General features: G+C 45.8%; 1 protein-coding gene across 1 annotated transcript in view; it reads left to right on the forward strand.

Annotated features, from left to right (window-relative positions):
* The window catches only part of G3BP1 (G3BP stress granule assembly factor 1), a gene marked incomplete in the record, with an annotated part of 1,274,318 nt that overhangs the window by 759,054 nt on the left and 496,094 nt on the right, over positions 1 to 19,170 (forward strand).

Raw genomic sequence — 19,170 nt, forward strand, 5'->3', positions numbered from 1 at the left:
AGAAGCACTCAGACTTTGGCAATGGGCGATTTCCTCTCAACGGTTTCTGATAGCAACGCATATCCCTGGGAAGTCCAACGTTATAGCGGACAGATTGAGCAGAACAATCCTCATGCCTCACGAGTGGTCTCTAAATCAAGCTGTAGCAGACAGAATATTTCAGAAGTGGTACCAGCCTTGCTGCGATCTTTTCACAACCCATCAAAACAGCAAGTGCCTCGACTTCCACACTCTTCCCTCTACCAGGCCATCCCCCCAGAGACGCTCTTGTTCACGATTGGCCCCGGGGTCTTCTATATGCCTTTCCCCCCTTACCGTTGATTCCACAATTAATTCAGAAAGCAACCGCATTGAGATCCAAAATGATCCTCATTGCTCCTTATTGGCCTCGACAAGTATGGTTTCCGTTCCTGCATAGTTATCTACTGGAACAGCCTTGGCATCTGGAACCTCTTCCGGATCTGTTGACCCATCTAACGGGCAAGCTGCATCAGTCTCTTCATTCCCTCAACCTCACAGCTTGGTTGCTCCACTTCCAGCCATAGCCAGGCTTCCCCTTATTTCTCTTCCTGTCCGTGATATCATTCTTGCTTCCCGTAAGTCCAATACTAGGAAGACTTTTGCGAGTAAATGGAAGCGTTTTTCGCTCTTGGCACAAGCTAGGTCCTTAGATCCTTTCCATGCACCAGTTCATAAGGTTCTAGACTTTCTGGCGGAGCTTTTTCATTCAGGGTCATAGTCAGCCACTATCAGAGTACAATTAGCGGCCATTGCTAATTTTCATGTGGGGCTCTCGGAAGCAAATATGTCCCACAAACTCTGTAAAGCCTTCCTCAAGGGCATCTTCTTGCTTAGACCTCCCGTTAAGGATCCGCCTCCACAATGGGATTTAAATTTGGTTCTAACGTCATTGATCCTGCCTCCCTTTGAACCCGCAGCCTCTTGCTCCCTCAAGCTTCTTTCTTGGAAAACTCTGTTTTTAGTAGCCATTACATCTGCCAGAAGGGTATCGGAACTCCAAGCCTTGTCTGTCCGTCCCCCTTATTTGGCCTTTCATAAAGACAGGGTAACTCTCAGAACAAAACCCTTCCTTCCTACCGAAAGTTTCCTCTGAAGCAAATCTAAACCACTCTATTGACTTGCCTGTCTTCTTCCCAGACTACTTGAACAGGGCTGAACAGAAATTACATTCATTGGATGTTCATCGCCAACTACGGTATTATCTAGACAGGACAAAACAACTCAGAAAGTCAGATCAGCTCTTTCTTATGCTGAAGGGAAGAAAGGGCTTCCAGTATCAAAGGCTACTATTTCCAGATGGTTGACATCCATTATTACCTTTGTCTACGAGTTGAGACACAGGCAACTGCCGTCTAGGCCTAAGGCTCATTCAACTAGGGCACTATCAACATCAACAGCCTTTCAAGCAAGGTTACCATTAGATGCCATATGTGCAGCAGCTACATGGGCTTCTCAACATACCTTTATTGCCCATTACAAACTTGATATAGCCTCCAGAAATAGAGCTGACTTTGGTTCCACCGTACTCAGGAGTCTGTTCCATTGAGCCACCCAGGACCAAGGTGCTAGGGACGCTGTCCCATCCAGCAAGAATGAAGGCGAGAATGACAACTTAACATTAAGAAGTTATGTTCTTACCATAACGTTCCATGTTGTCGTCTTCTCGCCTTCTTTCTTGCGTCCCTCCCTCCTGCCCCCTAGCCTGGACAGACTTGAAGGTCTCTGAGTCCTTCTATTTCATGTGATACAATACTTTACGGTTTCCCCGTATCTTTAGTGTTACCAGCAGGGAGTCCGTACTTGGAAATATGGATGATAATAATGAATTTATACTGTGTGTTAGCTGCCAACGAGATCTGGGGAGTTAGCGCATGGTATTGTGGGATATAGGGCTGCCTCGAGCCGGTAAAAATAGTTCTCGAGCTATAGTATAGGCCGAGTCGGAGCCGAGGATCGGCTCCGAACCCATCCAGCAAGAAAGAAGGCGAGAAGAAGACAACTAACATGGAACGTTATGGTAAGAACATAACTTCTTATCTTCCATGCAGACAGAGTTTCCCTCGGGACCAATCCTTCCATTATGCCCAAGGTGGTGTCTAGTGTGGCCCTAAATCAGGCCATTCATTTGCCTACTTTTTTCCCTAATCCACAAAACAAAGGGGAACAAATACTGCACTCTCTGGACGTGCACAGACAACTTAGATTTTATTTGGACAGGGCTAAGCCTTTCAGAAAATCTGAGCAACTGCTAGTTGGCTTTGCTGCAGGGGCAGAGGGGAAGGCCATTTCAGAGCAAACCATATATTCTTCGTGTTTCACTGTTGCAGTCATTACATTTGGGCTATCTGCTTGCAGGTAGCCCTCAGTCGGTCTGATTAACAAAGTCTTGGGTCCTCCGTCGACTGCTGTCTCTTCTTCCGTGACGTCAGGTAGTCAGGGGTATAAAACATGCAGCTGACATTATTACATCAGTTTTTCTTGCCATGCGGTGCCCGAAGCAGAAGCAGTTCGCAAGTGCTGGTCGGCCAACTCCTGAAATTTTCATTTTCGAGTTTCAGAACCGAAGTCTTCAACTAAAAGCCAAGTACCCCGTTGGGGAAACCTTTTCTTGCTGTACCCCGATGTCAGTAAAAGTAAATAATTGCATTTCTTGTGGAAAGCAAATACCTCATAAAGATTTTCATTCGTACTGTATTCCTTGCCTAGGCCCTGACCACGACGTACCTTGCTGTCGGTTTTGTGCCTTATTTAAACCATGAACTATCCGTCATTGGTATATTTACGCTTTTAAATTTTTTGGTGTTCGGTTCAATTATCCTGAAATGTCTTCGGTAAGCCATCCGACTACCGACATTCTGAAGGAACGCAAAGATAAAGACAGACAGGCCGCCCAGTTTGCCGTTACTCAGTGAGGAGCTTTCGCAGCCCCTGATACCCGCTACTTCAGATTCGCAGGCCTCTACTGAGACCCATTCAGAGTCTGGTATGCTGTGAGATGCTTCAACTGTGGAACCTGCTGATGTCTCTACCTTGGATGGGTCCGGAGCCACTGTGCAAGCACCAGCTTCTGAGGGTGTATTCAGGCCTACTGACTTGCATATTAAACTGGCGCCATCTTCTTCAAGGCCTAAAACTCTTACCATGCCTAGAAAACTGACGCCCAGACCCGCATGGTCAGGCCTCTATGCCTAAAGAACAAATAAGAATGACTGAAGACCTTATTACTTTAATCAGGGGGAAGCCAACCTTCCCCCTCTAAGCAACCTAGGACTGAGTTTGCTTATGATACTTCTGACCAGGATTTACCCTTGTCTACCTATGAGGATTCTGATGCTGAGGACTCTATTCCCTCTTCTCCCCCCCCCCCCCCAAGAGGATTTCTTTTGGTGAAACCTTGCATACTCTCACGGATTTTTTTCATTGGGAAAGTCAGGTTTTCTCTGATTCTAAAAAGAGGGATTTCTTACTCCTACCCCAGCACAGGTCTTTAGCTATACCTCGTGCACTGGACATTGTTGTTGATGCCTTTTTGGAATCTAACATGGCCCCTGACTCTCTAAGTCCTGCTTCCAGAAAACCTGATAGATATTACAGGGTTCCTGACTCTCGCAAGTTCCTTTTAAAAAATTCTACTGTGGATCCTGAAACCTTTTCACAGGGACCCAAGGGCATTAAAGCTACTACTGCCAAAAAGCCTACCCCCTCTTATAGAGACTCCAGGGCGCTGGATAGATGGGGTAAGAAGTTATACACTTCTGCAACTTTGGCCATTAGGGTCTTGAATTGCCAGTTTCATATGTTAAAGTATCAGCTGCTTATAATTGGATTGCTTAAACAGAAAATGATGATGAATCCTTATTGTGCTGAAAATAAGGCTTTACAGGATTTTATGCAGTCTGCTGAACAAGTTGGTAAACTTTCATTGCGGTGTGGTTTTGATTCACTAGAGGCATCTTGCAGGGCTGCAGTAACTGGGTCTGTACTTAGAAGGCATGCTTGGCTTAAGGAGCAATCCTTGCCAGATCATGTTAAAGCAAAATTACTGGGATGCTCCCTTAAGTCAGGGCCACCTGTTTGGCAACAAGGCAGAAGAAGTCCTTAAAAAGATGGAGGAAAAAGCTAAATCTATGCAAACTGACTTTTTTTTTTTTTACAAGTACAACCTCCAAGATTTAGTAGGCATTGGCCTTCTAAGAATTGGTCCTTTCCTGCCTCTTCCAGACCCAGATCCAGCAGAGCACCCAGGCTTCAGTCCCAGGGGACGCACAGGAATAAGCAGTGGGGGGCCTCCACTTCCAAATTTGGGAGTAATAAAACTTCTCCCTATGGTAAACTGTCTCATTGACTTCTTTTTAAAACTTCCAAGCACTTCTCAACTGACTGCCCCTTTTTGGGGGGGTGGGGATTGCACTTCATGCAAAGAACTGGGGACTCATTACCCAGGACAAATGGGTTTTAAGTTTAGTGTCCCAAGGATACAGATTTCACTTCCACACATCAACTCCAAGCGGTTGGCCGTATCTACCTACAAAGTAGTGGGCAAAGGCCCAAAAAGCAAGTACTGTCTTAAGCATAGGGGCTATTCAAGTGGTACCAGAAGCAAAAAAGGGACAAGGTTTCTACTCGAGATTTTTCCTGGTACCCAGAAAAGACTTCATGGCGTCCTGTCCTGGACCTGGCTACTCTAAACACCTTTTTGGTGATTCCGAACTTCAAGATGCTGACTCTTCACCATTTGCTTCCTATACTAAGTAAAGATGCCTGGTTGGCAACACTACATTTAAAGGAAGCATACCTGCACATCCCAATCAGGGAATCTTGCAGAAGATACCTACGCTTCAAAGCAGGCTACACGCACTATCAGTTCTCTGCACTGCCCTTTGGCTTATCTACTGCGCCCAGGGTATTCACAAAGTGCCTAGCTCCAGTCATTGCATTTTGCAGGCAAAGAAATATTCAAATATACCAGTACCTGGACGATTGTCTAATTCAGGCAGAAAACCAGGACATACTTTTGAATCATCTGTCTTTTGTACAGAGGGTGCTAACTTGTCTGGGATACACCATAAACGAAAAAAAATCACACCTGGTACCCTGTCAACAAATTATATTCCTGGGAGCAAGCTTGAATACAACTTCCCAGATGGCTTTCCTCACTCTAAAGAAACAAATTCACTTGACAACCTACTTCAAACAAGTGGTCACAAAAACCCTGCTCTCTGCAAGGCAAATACTTATAAGCCTTGGGGTTCATGGCCTCCTGCATTCTTCTAATTCCATATGCAAGACTGTATGAGGAAGCTACAATGATATCTAAAAAGCGTATGGTGTCAACATTCTCAGGATCTAGAAGCATGGATTCCTATCATTCCTTGCCTGCGCCTAGAGTTCCTTTGGTGGGCAGAGGCCTGCCTCCAAAACAAGGGACTACCATTCACACTACCCCCTGCCACCCAAACCCTAACAGACGCATCAGACTATGCATTGGGGGGGGGGGGGTCACACCTGGCAGGGAAGTGCATTCATGGTAAATGGACCCCAGTTCAAATGCACCTCTTCACATCAATCATAAAGAAATGTTAGCTGTACAAAATGCACTGACCGCCTTCAAGGACCACATTCTTCCAGGACAATTAATGGTAAAGACGGACAACACCACTGTTGCGGTACATAAACAAGCAGGTGGGTACACATTCTTAACCCCTCTGCAGACTAGCCATGGCATTGTGGAACACAGCCTTGAGCTACCAAGTACATCAATAAGCTCAATTCCTGCCAGGAAAACTAAATACACTGACAGATGGACTAAGAACCCTCATGGACCCACATGAGTGGAAACTGGAACCAAGGATTTTCAACATGTTGACAAGCAAATGGGGGAGCTCAGATATAGACTTGTTTGCCTCCCCCAGAACTATCAATTGGAAAAATTTAGGCAAGGACTCTCCACAGACAAGCTTGGAAAGTGGATGCTCTGTCCTTCAGCTGGAAAAACTGATCAGTTTATGCCTTTCCTCCTCTGCCTCTGCTCTCCAAAGTACTACTAAAGATCAAACCAGACAAACCAAGGATGATTTTGATTGCACCAGCCTGGCCACGGCAACACTGGTACCTCCTCCTGCGCAGTGTGTCACTGTTGGCCCCATGGCACCTGCCTCAGACTTCTACCCTGCTGTCTCAGCAGGAGGAACCATATTCTGCACCCTCAGCTTCAAACACTGAACCTTGCAGCCTGGCTAATTACCTAAGTTCTCCTTTGCCATCCCTCAGTAAACCAGTGATGGATGTCATTTTAGAGGCAAGGAGGCCTAGTACTAAAAAATCTTATGTTGAAAAATGGAAAAGATTCTGTGCCTGGAACCAATCTCAAGGGATGAGCACAGCAGTACTCAATTTACCTCAGATTTTACAATACTTAACTGAGATGCTTCACAAGGGCCTGTCTTTTTCCTCAATAAAAATTCAAGCCACAACCATTTCAGCTCCTTATAACGCAGAACCTCGCCTCTTCTCTCTTCCACTGTTCAAGCAGTTCCTCAGAGGGGCCAAAATTGTCAGACCATGCAGGAGAGCTCCAACTCCAGCCTGGGACCTTAACTTTGTATTGGAGAAACTCACCCTTCCTCCTTTCGAGCCAGCTACTACTGCAGATTTAAAATTCCTTTCTTGTTGAACAGCTTCCCTTTTAGCCATCACTTCAGCAAGAATGGTATCTGAATTACAGGCCCTTATGGCAGTGGAGCCTTTCATCGTCTTTCATGCGGACAGGGTGTCCTTCAGGACCAATCCCTCTTTCATGCCAAAGGTGATATGCAGTGTGGCCTTTAAGCAGTCCATTCATTTGCCTACCTTCTTTCATAATCCAGAGAACAAAGGTAAATGATACTGCACTCCTTAGATGTGCACAGACAACTTGATTCTACTTGGACAGGTCTAAACCTCAAAGGAAATCTGAACTGCTGGTGGCATTTGCTGCAGGGACAGAGGGGAAGTCTATTTCAAAGTGAACCATCTCCAAATGGATAGGCCATTGCATTCACTTCTGCTATAAGCACCATGGAAAGCCTATCCCACAGGGGATCAGATCCCACTCAACCAGGGCTGCATCTACCTCTACAGCCTTTCTCAGAGGCGTACCTACCTGGGACATCCTAGAAGCTGCTACTTGGAGATGTTCATCGTGTTTCACTGTTGCAGTCATTACACTTGGGTTATCCTGCTGGCAGGCTACCCGCAGTCGGCCTAAATTCCAAAGTCCTGATCCGGCGTCTGTTGCTGTCGCCTCTTCCCTGACGTCAGTGCACCAGGGGTATAAAAGATGCAGCTGATGCCATTTTCTTCAGTCTTTCTTGCCACGCAGTGCCCGAAGCAAAGTGCCAGTCGGCTGACTCCTGAGATTTTCAAAATCGAATTTCAGATCCGAAGTTTTCATTAAAGCTAAGTACCCCGTTGGGGAAACTTTTTTTTTCTTGCTCCAGACCGATGTCAGAAAAAGTTAACAATTGTATTTCTTGTGGGAAGCAAATACCTCATAAGGATTTTCATTCTTACTGTATTCCTTGCCTAGGCCCTGACCACAACGTTGCTAGCTGTCGGTTTTGTGCTAGGTTTAACCAACGCACTATTGAGCGTCGGTACGATTTTGCCTTTCATTACTTTGGCTGAAGATTTAATTATATAATGCCATCGGAACAGCCGACCGGAGTTTATAAAAAGCGCAAGGAAAAGGACAGGCATCCGAGGTCCAAAACAGATGATGAGCCCTCCGCTAGGCCATTCGTCGGTTCTCAGTGAGGCGCTTTCACAGCCCCTGACGCCCGCTACCTCAGAGCCACAGGCCACTTCCGACTCCCACGTGGAGCCAACTAGGCCTCTGGATACTTATTCCCTCAGATGGTTCTGGAGCCGCTGAGCAGGCATCGGCTTCTGAGGATGTTTTCAGACCTACACAGTTATATGTCAAGCCAACCTCAGCTTCAAAGGCAAAGACCAAAACAGCTCTAAAGACACAGAAACAAGTACAGCATTCTCCTGGACAGACTTCCATGCCTAAGAAACAGATGGTTAAAATGGCCGAGGACCTAATTACTTTGATCAGAGGTTCCCATCCCCCTCCTGATAAGAGGCCTAGGCAAGAGACAGAATATGACTTTTCTGATCAGGTTTCCATTTCCTCTGACTCCTCTTCTGAACAGGGATACTCTCTTCCTCCCTATGAGGATTCTGATGCTGAAGAATCTATGCCTTCAGCCTCTCCTCCTGAGGATTATTATTTTGGGGAAACCCTGCATACCATGAGGGAGCATTTTCACTGGGAGAGTCAAGTTTACTCAGAATCTAAGAAAAGGCTCAGAGACTTTTATTACCTCAGCACAGAGTCTGGCCTGTCTCCTGACTCTCTACCCCCTGCACCTGTTAAGCCAGACAGATACTACAGGGTTCCAGACTCTCATAAATTTCTATATAAAAACCCTGCTGCTGACCCAGAAACTATATCTCAGGGTCCCAAAGGGGTCAAGGCTTCCACTGCAAAAAAAAAAACCCTGTCCCCTCCGATAGGGATTCTAGGGCACTGGACAGATGGGGGAAAAAGTTTACACTTCTGCTACCTTGGCTGTAAGGGCTTTAAATTGTCAGTTTCACATGCTTAAATATCAGCAATACTTAATGTCACTGCTAAAACAGAAAATGTTGACAAATTCTGAATGTTCTGATAACAAGGAAATGCAGGATTTATTGCATGCAGCTGAACAAGTGGAAAGCATACTTTGCAATGTGGTTTTGATTCACTGGAGGCCTCTTGCAGGGCCGCTGTTACGGGTTCTGTCATTAGAAGGCATGCTTGGTTAAAGGAACAGAATCTGCCTGATCATGTTAAAGCAAAATTATTGGATGCTCCATTACAGCATGATACTTTCTTTGGTGTTAAGGCAGAAGAGGTGTTGAAGAAAATGGAGGATAAAGTGAAGTCTATGCAGACAGTTAAGGATTTCCTACAGGTACAGCCACCCAGATTTAGCAGGAACTGGCCTTCTAAGAATTGGTCCTTTCCAGTGTCAGACAGGCCACAAATAGGCAGATATAGACGCCCTAGAGGCAGATCCCAGCCCCAAGGCTCATACAGGCCTAAACAATGGGGTGCTTCTACCACCAAAAGCGGAGAAGACAAATCACAGCCATATAGGAAACAGTCCAAATGACTTTCCTCTGCCAATGCCAAGCACTTATCTTTTGGCAGCACCATTGGGGGGGAAACTAGCACTTTTTTCACAAAATTGGCACATGATCACCCAGGACAAATGGGTCTTGAATATAGTGTCTTAGGGCTACAGGTTCCACTTTCACACCCTTCCAAAGACAAAAGGTATGCCTGACCTGCCACACAATCAATGGGCAGAGGCACAAAAGCAAGTTTCATCCCTCATGGACATGAGGGCTATTCAGCGAGTACCACAGCAAGAGCCAGGGACAAGGATTTTGTTCAAGACTTTTCTTGGTACCCAGAAAGGACAAAGCCTGGAGACCAATACTGGACCTGTCTATTCTAAACACTTCTGGACGTTCCAAAATTCAAAATGTTGACTCTACAGCAGCTACTGCCCATGCTGGGCAAGAAGGCTTGGCTTGTAACTTTGGACCTCAGAGAGGCATACCTGCATGTCCCAATCAGACAAACTTGCAGAAGATGCCTCAGATTCATAGCTGGCTGAATGCACTACCAATTCTCTGCACTGCCCTTTGGCTTATCTACTGCATGCAGTCTCTTCATGAAATGCCTGGCACCAGTAATTGCATTTTGCAGACAGAGGAATACAAATATATCCTTACTTGGACGACTGCCTTATTCAAGCAGAGAACAAGGACATTCTACTGAAGCATCTGGCGTTTATAAAAAGATTACTAATTTGCCTAGGGTACACAGTGAACGAAAAGAAATCAAAACTGGTACCCTCTCAAGAGATAATATTCCTGGGTGCAAGCTTAAATACAACTGCCCAGATGGCTTATCTCACACCAGACAAAGGCAACTGACTTCTTACTTCGAAATGATGGCAACAAAGACCCATTTATCTGCAAGAAAAATTCTGCAGTCTTTGGGCTTCATGGCATCCTGCATTCTGCTAATTCCATATGCAAGACTGCATATGAGGAAACTACAATGGTATCTAAAAAGTGTTTGGACTCAACATTGCCACAGCCTGGAAACATTACTTACCCTCATTCCCTGCCTGCAGCAGGAGTTTCGATGGTGGGCACAGGCCTGTCACCACAACAAGGGACAGCCATTCACTTTACCCACAGCCAGGCAGACACTAACAGATGCATCAGATTACGCCTGGGGGGCCCACGTGGCAGGAAAATGTATTCAAGGCACATGGCCCACAAGCCAAATGCATCTTCATATCAATCAAAAAGAGATGCTAGCTGTACAGAATGCCCTGACAGCCTTCAAGAATCAATTTCACCCAGGACAACTGCTGATAAAGACCGACAATACTACAGTCATGTGGTACATAAACAAGCAAGGAGGCACACATTCCTACCCCCTCTGCAGACGAGCCATGACTTTGTGGAACCACAGCATTGACTTATCAAATACACCTGCAAGCACATTCCTGCCAGGAAAGGCAAATACTCTGGCAGACGAACTAGGCAGAAACCTCATGGATCCTCACGAGTGGACGCTAGATCCACAAATCTTCAGCATGATAACAAGGAAAAGGGGATGCCCAGACATAGATCTATTTGCCTCCCCTCACAACTGCCAACTACAGAGATTCTGCACAAGGACTTTTCACAAACAAGCATGGAAAATGGATGCCCTATCATTCAGCTGGAAAACCCTTACAGTATATGCCTTTCCTCCTCTGCCTCTCCTCCCCAAGGTACTCCTAAAGGTCAGACAAGAGCAGCCAAAAATACTGATTGCCCCAGACTGGCCACGCCAGCACTGGTACCCAATCCTAAATAGCTCCTCTCAAGGCCCAGCCTGGATATTACCTCAAATCCCTCATTTGCTGACCCAACAAAACAGTCAGATCCTGCACAGCCAACTCAGAACCCTAAATCTGGCTGCATGGCAGATAATGTAACCATTCAGAACACACCTTTCTCTAAAGCAGTTATGGATGTTATTTTGGAGGCCAGAAGGCCCAGCACCAGAAAATCTTATGCAGAGAAATGGAAGCGATTCTGTGCTTGGAACCAGGCACAAGGAATTGACACGCTTGTACCAAATATCCCTCAGATTTTACAATACCTAACTGAGATGCTGGACTAAGGCCTATCCTTTTCATCAATTAAGATCCATGCCTCTGCCATTTCAGCTCATTACAATACGGACCCACCCATTTTTTCACATCCACTGCTAAGGCAGAACCTCAGAGAGGCCAGAAACATAAGACCTCCACGGAGAGCTCCAATACCTGCATGGGACCTCAATTTTCTCTTGGAAAAGCTCACACTGCCTCCTTTTGAGCCAGCCAATACAGCTGAGATAAAATACTTATCATGGAAAACAGCTCTGCTCCTAGCAATAACTAAAGCAAGAAGAGTCTCAGAGTTACAGGCACTAATGGCTGTGGAACCTTTTAATATTTTGTATCCGGACAGGGTTTCTCTAAGGACAAACCCAACATTTATGCCTAAGGTAGTGTCCAGTGTGGCTCTTAACCAAACCATTCATTTGCCTACCTTTTATCCAAACCCACAGAATAAGGGGGAGAGACTTCTGCATTCTTTGGACATGCACAGACAACTACGCTTCTACCTGGACAAAACTAAAGCTTTCAGAAAGACCGAGCAACTCTTAATGACATATGCTGCAGGATCGCAAGGAAAAGCTATTTCCAAGCAGACTATTTCTAAATGGATATGGCCACTGCATTCATTTCTGCTATTCACAACCATACTCTGGAATAGACTGCCCATACATGTCAAGCAGAGCACCTCAATGGCCCTCTTCAAAAGGAACCTTGATGATTGGATGGGAGATGGGAAATTCACCCCGGGGATCATGTCAGTCGCCCTGCTAGACAGGGGCCCAGAGAAGTAAATATTGTGGGAAAAAAATTCCAGGGAATTGTTATGGCTAGGCTTGCATAGGCCTTAGGGCCGATAGCCTAGTACCAACCTATGGCAATTCAGTGCCTAAGGACATTAGGCCACATTCTACCAGAGCAGCAGCCTTCCTCAGAGTAGTATCAACCAAGGACATTTTGGAGGCTGCAACTTGGACTTCAGTGCACACTTTTACAAGCAATACCACTTACCTCTTTACTCTAAATCCAAAGCAGGCTTTGCCTCTGCAGGGCCTCATAGCCACTCCTAATTCTATTTAGGCCCAGCCACCCAACCTCAGCTTTGGGATTCAACCCAAGTGTAATGATTGCAACAGTGAAACAGGATGAACATAGTACAGTTGTGTACCTACCATAAATGTAGATGTTCGAGTGTTCACTGTTGCAGTCCAGGTTACCCTGCCACCATCCCCCTTTCATTGCTGGAACTTATCTGTACTTCTGTATTCTATACAATCTATGTGGTGTATTTGCTTGTAGATGAAGGTAATGTTGATGTTAGTGCATGCTTTTTTATGAGCAGTATTTTTAGCCTACCCTTTTGGGGGGGGCACCTGACATCTGAAGCAAGAAAAACTGAAGAAAATGGCGTTGGCTGCATCTTTTATACCCCTGGCGCACTGATGTCAGGGAAGAGATGACAGCAACCGATGCCGGACCTGGACTTTGGAATTCAGGCCGATTGCGGGTAGCCTGCCAGCAGGATAACCCGAGTGTAATGACTGCAACATTGAATACACTCGAACATCTACATTTATGGTAGGTACACAGCTGTACTTTCTGTACATACTTTCACCAAGCATTACCATTTTCCAATTTTCTCTGAATCCAGAGCTGGCTTTGCCACTGCAGTTTTGCAGGGCCTTATAGCTGGTCCTAATGCAATCTAAATTCCTCCTCCCATCCTTAGCTTTGGGAATCTACCCAAATGTAATGACTGCAACAGTGAAACACGAAGAACATAGTACAGTTGTGTACACTTACCATAAATGTAGATGTTGGAGTGTATTCACTGTTGCAGTTCTGGTTACCCTCCTTCCACCCCCCTGACTTCATTTGACTATACCTCTTCTCTCCTTTTCAATGCTTCAAAGCTTTTTGGTGTATTTGCTTTTTTGTTTGAGGTATAACCTTGTTTTTTTATAGATTTAATTGCTTCCCATTAGGGGGGCACCTGACATCTGGGGCAAGAAAAATTGATGTAATGACGGCTGCATGTTTTATACCCCCTGACGACCTGACATCACAGAAGACGGCAACTGACGCAGGACCCAAGACTTTGTTAATCAGGCCGACTGAGGGCTACCTGCAAGCAGATAACCCAAATGTAATGACTGCAACAGTGAATACACTCAACATCTACATTTATGGTAAGTGTACACAACTGTACTTTCCAAGTGGTTAGCCCATTGCATTAGTTTCTGCTACAAGCACCATGGAAAACCTAACCCACAGGGGGTAAGATCACATTCCACCAGGGCTGCATCTACCTCTGCAGCTTTTCTCAGAGGAGTCCCTACCAGGGACTTCCTAAAAGCTGCTACCTGGAGCTCTGTACATACTTTCACCAAGCATTACCACATGCCTATTTTTTTCTAAATCCAGAGCTGGTTTTGCCACTGCAGTCTTGCAGGGCTTAATAGCTGGCCCTAATGCTCTTTACCATCGTCCTTCCTTCCTTATCTTTGGGAATCAACCCAAATGTGGTGACTGCAACAGTGAAACACGAAAAGCATAGTATAGTTGTGTACACTTACTATAAATATAGATGTTAGAGTGTATTCACTTTTCCAGTCTTGGTTACCCTCCCTCCAGCCCCCCTCACTTCTCTTGGATCTACCGTTCCTTCTTGTTTGGTATATTTAAGTTTTTCTGGTGCGTTTGCTGTTTGATGGATGTGTACCGTAACATATAATTGCTTCCCATTGTGGGGGCACCTAACATCTGGGGCAAGAAAAACTGATGTAATGGCATCGGCTGCATGTTTTATACCCCTGACGTCATGGAAGAAGAGACCTCGTCTGCAGGAATCCAAGACTCTGGTATTCAGGCCGGCTGAGGGCTACCTGCAGGCAGATGACCCAAATGTGATGACTGCAACAGTGAATACATTCTAATATCTACATTTATGATAAGTGTACACAATTGTACTTTCCTGTCAACCTTCCATCCCTGTTATCCTGGACTGTCTAGTGGAGTTGATCAATAGTGGCCTCTCCTTCTCTTCTATTAAAATCCACGCCTCAGCCATTTCAGCTCATTTCGGTACAGACCAGCCCCTGTTCTCACATCCTTTGATTAAGCAGTTCCTTGCGGATTCTAATATCAGACCTCCCAGAAGGCCACCTGCTCCAGCCTGGGACCTGAATTATGTTTTAGCAAAACTAACCTTACCACTCTTCTAACCTGCTGCTTCAGCAGAACTGAAATACCTCTCCTGGAAGACTGCTTTCCTACTAGCCATCACCTCAGCCAGAAGGGTTTCAGAACTTCAGGCACTAATGGCTGTCGAGCCCTTCATCATTTTCCATGCAGGCAGGGTCTCCCTGAGGACTAACCCCTCCTTTATGCCCAAGGTGGTATCTAATGTGGCTCTCAACCAGGCCATACATCTATCTACCTTCTTCTCTAACCCTCAAAACAAGGGGGAAGGAATTCTGCACTCACTAGACTTGCACAGACAGCTCAGGTACTACCTGGATCATACTAAACCCTTCAGGAAAATAGACCAACTTCTTGTCAGCTTTGCCCCAGGTACAGAGGGGAAGTCCATTTCCAAGCCAACCATTTCCAAATGGATATCACACTGTATCCATTTCTGCTACAGATGACATGGGAAACCACCCCCTAAGTCTGTTAGTACCCATTCAACTAGGGCAGCCTCCACATCCACAGCATTCCTCAGAGGAGTTCCCACCAGGGACATCTTGGAAGCTGCCACCTAGACCTCTGTCCATACCTTTACAAAGCATTGCCACCTACCTCTTTTCTCTAAGGCTAGGGCAGGGTTTGCCTTTGCAGTTCTGCAGGGCCTACTTACCAATGTCCAGGTCTCTAACTAATCTTTTTACCCCTCTCCTCAGCTTTGGGAATCCTCCCACAGGTGATGATTGCAACAGTGAAATCCAAAGAACATAGTACAGTTGTGTACAGTTACCATAAATGTAGATGTTCATGTATTCACTGTTGAAGTCCTGGTTTCCCTCCCTCCTTCCCCCTTGTATCCTCTCTCCTTAAGGAGACATAAGCTTCTTATGGTGGCTTTTAGCCACCATGACCACTTTACGATATTACCTTAGGCTTCTGACTGGTGAGGGCAAGAAAAACTGATGTAATGGCGTCTGCTGCCTTGCTTTGTATCACTGACGACGTGACGTCGGTCAACAAGTGACAGCAGCCAACACAGAAAAACACTGACTCTGGTGTTCGGGGCAGCCGAGGTCTACCACAGCAGGGATAACCCACAAGTGATGACTGCAACAGTGAATGTACTCGTAACATCTACATTTATGGTAAGTGTTCACAACTGTACTTTCTAGCACCAATATTCTTACATCTTAAGGCTGTTGCTGGTTTGGTTATTGCTTTTAAGTATGCTGCCTTTCATTTCAAGTCAACGTTTTTGTGTGCCAAAAGTTTAGGTAATTCAGATACTGTCCACTGAAATGTGGTGTTTCGTGTATTGCAGTTATGGATGGAAAGGGTACAGTTATTAAATGTTCGACATATGGGCACGAAATCACTCCCTGAGACAGATGCACTTTCTGCCTTGAACAGGGTCATCTAAGGGTTGACTAAAATATGTTGGGCTTTTGACTCCAGGACTGTGATGAACAGAAGAAACAGATTGGCAGTGAAGGATGAGAGGAAGCTTCTGTCTCCGTGGTACTTCACGTCATCTCCTTCCTTACCCTAGACTAGGTCAGTGTCTTTAACCACTGTTTTTTTTGTCCTGCTACTCCAAAACTGTCATAGTTATGGATGCTGCTTCTCCAAGACTGTCAAGGCAGTCTGAGCTCAAAGGTTGCATTCCCTTCTGTACCATTGTTTAAATTTTCGAAGCCCATATGCCCTTACCATTGTTGCTTATTTGTGTTGGCTTTAGGCTGTGAAAAGATGAGGGCTGTTTTGAAAATACAACAGAAGATTGGTCTGGTCCCTTACCTTAGTTCCAGGGCAGAAAAAGTGGGTGCAGAAAAGTTGTTCTTATCTAAAGCCTCCTTATAAGCCACTATACTGATACCTGTACAGTTGAAAACATTTATCACTTTGTGTAAGTTTTGATGGCATAGTGGGGATGAAGCCTTGACTACAGCCCAGGCAGCTTGAGTTTGTTTCGTGGCTGAAGCATTTGACAGATCTGGTAGGGGAGGGTGGGCATACCAGTCCTAGTGAGAATGATGCATGCAGCTGCCGTCCACGGAGGAGGGGTAGCATTACACTGAGTCCTGGGATGGATTTTTGATTTAACAAATCACATTGTGGTGATGGCCTTAAGCAAGTGTATGAGAGCTTGCACTTGGGGGAAGGCATTGGGGGTCCTCATGGTGATGCTAGTAGATTGCCTTACTCAGGGGCTGGTGTTAAGCCATACAGAAAGCACTTCCATAACCAGTATTTTGGCAAAGGCACAAGCAACCCTAGTGACTGCCTGTAAGACTGCTCCTCTGGGTGGTTCTGGCCCCACCTCCTGTACTGTGATTATTCCGTAATAAAGAGCAAGTGGACATAGTCTGATTGGGGAAGGCTTGGTAGTTTGACATGACTGGAAAAAAGCAATTTGGGGGGGGGGGGGTTAGCACTCTACATGTAGAAGATGCCAATAGAAGCATTGTCTGGAATAATTTCTCCATTAAGACCATAGTCTTCGTCTTTGGCATCTTTCATATTGGAAGCATCAGTACAGCTACTTTTATCACTAGGCATTTTTGCTGCTCCATCAGTCTCAAGGTCAACCTTCAGGAGCATTATCTTCACTGATGCCTTAAGTGCTATTGTATGGGTTAACAGAGCTTTTGGCATTTTTCAGCATTAATTGGATTTCTTCAGGTGTCATCAAGGCCAACAGCTCAGTGCCAGGTGTCAGCTTCAGACACTTGGCAATTTGGCAGCTGTACTTTGACACTGTCTTTAGATTTTTCATCTTGCTCCACTATTGACGCATGCAGTAGTATTGCCCTAAACAAATCTGTTTCCTGCCTTAGCCTTTTTGACAGTGGTGCAGAAGACCTGAGACCAGGCAGTGAAATCTGCTTCGAGTCTGTTAGCAAAGGCTTCTCCCCCCTCTTTAGAATCCACCCTTGAGAAGGGGTAATGCGAATTCATAAGCTCCCCTTTGAAGTCCCTCAAACAAGATAGTGGGAATGGAGCAGTCAGACTCCTTGACGTTCTCCTCAGATTTGGAGAGACCCTTGATGACTTCTTCGGTTGTCAGGGTCGCATAGAATTGTAATGTGCCTCCTGTACTAAAGAGGCTAGACAGGATCCTCCAGCCTGTCTGTTTGAAATTGCAAGGATGTTCATCGTGCATACAGCTGCAGTCATAACAGATGGGTTTTCCTGCCATCAGGCGGGTCCTCAGTCGGCCGAATTCCAAAGTCTAGGTCCGGTGTCGGATGTCATCGCTTCTTCCCTGACGTAAGAGCGACGGGGGTATAAAAGAACCAGCCGACGCCATTTTCTTCAGTCTTTCTTGCCGCGCGGTGCCCGAAGCAGAAGCAGTTCGCAAGTGCCGGTCGGTCAGCTCCTGAGATTACGAATATTTTTCAACCGAAGTCTTCTTGAAAGCTAAGTACCCCGTTGGGGAAACTTTTCTTGCCTCAGACCGATGTCAGACAAAGTTAATAATTGCATTTCATGTGGGAAGCAAATACCGTATAAGGATTTTCATTCCCTCTGCATTCCTTGCTTAGGCCCAGACCACGACGTCTCGGCCTGTCGTTTTTCTGCTACATTCAACAGACGCACTATTAAGCGTCGGGCAGAGTTCGCCCAACACTATTTTGGCAAAAAGTTTAATTACATTATGTCGTTGGATACTTCGACTCCAGTTTTGAGTAAAAGACGCAAAGATAAGGACCCCGACATACGAGGTCCGCGACTTCTACCGACACCACGCTAAAGCCGACTACAGGTGGTCCGGTTCTCAGCGAGGCGCCTACGCAGCCCCTGACTACCGATGACACTTCATTGGCAGTGTCTTCTGTGCCCGAGGTCGCAGGTTCTTCGGCCCACACCCCGACTACAGATACCGAAGCCACTCTTGGCAGTGAAACTCAGAGTTTAGACAGGCCTACCACCTCTCAAGGTGTCTTCAGGCCTTCCTCTTCTTTTTCCATCAAGGCTTTCACTAAGTCTAAAGCAGCCATGCATACTAAAGGACAAAAACTCCACAGGGCCCCTCTCAAGGCCCCATGCCTAAAAAGCAGATGCTCAAAATGGCTGAGGATTTGATTACTCTTATCAGAGGTTCTCAAACCCCCCCCCCCGGACAAAATGCCCAGAGTGGAGGAAGAATCCCCTTCCTCGGACCAGGCCTCCATTATTTCAGAACATTCTGAAGACCAGGAACATTCATACTCCCCTTTTGAAGATTCTGATGCAGAGGAGTCCATTCCCTCTGTCTCCCCCCCCCTGAGGATTACTCTTTTGGGGAAACCTTACATACCTTGAGGGAACATTTCCACTGGGAAGGCCAAGAGTACTCAGACTCCAAGAAAAGGCTTAGGGATTTCCTCTTGCTCTCTCAGCACAGGCCTCTGGCTATACCTCCTGTCTTAGACATACTAGATGATGTGTATTCGGAGGCCTGCCTTAACCCAGATTCTTTACCTCCAGCTCCAGTCAAGCCTGACAGGTATTACCGGGTTCCTGATTCACTCCAATTCCTATACAAAAGCCATGCGGCTGACCCAGAAACTATCTCACAGGGTCCCAAGGGAATTAAGGCCTCCACTGCTAAAAATCCATTACCTTCAGAGAGAGATACCATAGCTTTAGAACGGTGGGGGAAAAAGGTATACCTTAACCATGAGGGCATTAAACTGTCAGTTCCATATGTTAAAGTAAC

Source organism: Protopterus annectens, chromosome 4.part0 (assembly GCF_019279795.1).
Source record: "Protopterus annectens isolate FY-2018-M chromosome 4.part0, PAN1.0, whole genome shotgun sequence".
Lineage (NCBI taxonomy): Eukaryota > Metazoa > Chordata > Ceratodontiformes > Protopteridae > Protopterus > Protopterus annectens.